Source organism: Montipora capricornis, chromosome 13, assembly GCF_036669925.1.
Source record: "Montipora capricornis isolate CH-2021 chromosome 13, ASM3666992v2, whole genome shotgun sequence".
Classification (NCBI taxonomy): Eukaryota; Metazoa; Cnidaria; class Anthozoa; order Scleractinia; family Acroporidae; genus Montipora; species Montipora capricornis.
Genome location: NC_090895.1, coordinates 47,620,578 through 47,623,077, shown reverse-complemented (window position 1 = coordinate 47,623,077; position 2,500 = coordinate 47,620,578).

Here is a 2,500-nt window from a genome sequence, read left to right as displayed (position 1 = left end):
GAACTATCAGCTCACCAAGTTTCAATGGTCTCTGTTGCAAATTGACCGAGATAGCTCTATTTATATTCTTGATGTTCTACTGGGTTGGGTGAATGACGTCATCAGCCTTCTCATTTGCATATTTAACACATTTTTCAAACTTAAATATCTCTGGAACCAATGCAGATATTTCCAAACGGTAAACAGCGTTTTTAATGTTTCATGGTACTCTATGTGATAAACCAAAAAACTCAAGGGATAAAAATTTGATCACAGTAGCAAACTTGAAGTTTATGGGCTTAGTACGGAAAGCCTCCAATGGTTTACCTCTTATCTGACGAATAGACGCCAACTTGTTAAGTTGGGGGATAAACAGTCAAATATTGCTAACGTTCCTCATGGTATTCCCCAGGGATCTATACTCGGCCCCTTGTTATTTATCGTCTTCATCAATGACTTACCCTTTCATGTTACTTCTACGATTGATTTGTATGCTGATGATACAACGTTGACTTCATGTGCGAATTATAGCTCAATTGACAAATTAGAACAGAACTTGAATTCTTCAGTTGCTGAAATCGCCGAATGGGCAGCTTCTAATAAACTACCGATCAATGAAAGCAAGACCAAAGCTGTACTCATCACTGGCAAACGTCTTCCCTCAAAGATCAATTACGAGATGAGTTTAACTATTAATGGAACTAAACTTGAATTCGTCCCTAGCGTTAAACTGCTGGGTCTTGAAATTGACTTTGAACTTTCATTTAATTCACATGTTGAGAAACAATGTACAAAGCTATCCCAGCGAATCGGAATATTAAAAAAGATACCATCTTGCCTGCCCATGAGAGAAAGATTATTGTTTTACAACTCCATGATTAGATCGGTTTTGCATTATGTCAGCTCAATCTGGACTAGCAGCGACAAGGAGAATCTAGGTCGTGTATTGAAGTTGCGAAAACGAGCGGCCAGGGTAATTTCCGATGCCGACAATCAAGCGTCTAGTGTCAAGCTGTTCAATAGACTTCAGTGGCTTCCATTTTATGAGGAATCGAAAATAGCTAAATGCTGTGTTGCGTACAAACGTATCAAGGGTGAAGTACCCTTATATACTGAAGGCTCTTTAATACTCAATAGTCAGCAACACAATCGTGCTACAAGATATAGTAACATTAACTTTATTTGTCCAAGATTTAATCGTATGACTGAAGGCGGTAAATCATTCGAAGTTACTACTTGTCAACTTTGGAATAGCTTAAGTCTAGAACTCAGGAATTCCGTATCATTGGAATCTTTTAGGAACAATTTTAGAAAAAATCTTTTTGCTGTACAAAGGAAGCTTCACCATTTTATAGTTTAACTTTTGATTCATTATCTGCTCTCAAGCCATGTTTTATTTTTATTTACAATTAGTTTTCAAGTTCTTGTCAGATTTAAATTCTTAGCTTAGTTGATGGTCATGTTGGAATTTAACGTACATTGTATTTTTAGCTTTCACATTTCTATGTACACTTTTTATCATATTGCATTAGTTTTGTAAGAATTTTTAAATAGAGGGCCACAAGTTTATTAGTTACCTCAACTATTCCGTGCCACTCTCTTTAAATAAAGTGTATTATTAAGACAAACTCAGAGGCGATTTACTGACTTTCAGCTCTACGCCCTTGTTAACTTTCTTTAGCTAAAGTTAACTCGCTTAGTTCTGTTTAAGACAATAGCGATATTCACCGTTACGTCACCTATTGTCATTAATGTGCCAACCAAAGATCTATTGGCTGCCGAAACAAAAGATTCTTTTCTTATGTGGTTGGCAAAATTTAAATAACAAAAGAATTGTTTATAAAGAGTGGAGTTTCCTATATATTTATTTACCGCACTATTATGCCGTTTAAACTGGTTCTTGAGTGTTAATTATGGAATAACACAGATACAAAATTGCTGAAAGAGTCACTGCTATTTAAAATACCAAGAGAATAAGACGCACAAAACGTCAGAAGTGAGGTCCTTAATAAAGTTCAGCTTAATATTTAACCTGAATTATTAAATGCGTTTTTCACAAAATAGGCAACAGCTTACACAATTATTAGATAAACTATTGTCAATGTCACTCAACACATTAACGTTTTCTATATGTGATGCCCAATGCCTTACAGCAGCCCCCGTTTTGGAGGGCTGCCGTCTGAGTGCGAAATTTTGACATAACGCCCTCCCCATCCCTCACTTCCTCCATAGACTCGCCACAAATTAAAATCATAGCCAAGACATAGGATACTTGTTAGGTGTCGATTGAGAAAAGGAACGGTTTTAGGAACAGGGGATCACGTTCAAGGGCACCTGGCTGTGTGCTTGCAATTCAGAAGCAGAGGGCAATATTCAACTTATTGCTACTCTATGATCCCAAAATTTCAAATTGCTGTATTGAGAAATTTGACCTACATCGCTTCTCAATATAAAGTACTCGTTCTTGGCGCCTCAGAAAAATTTCTTCCATTACCTTGCTATTATGAAATATATGAATGAC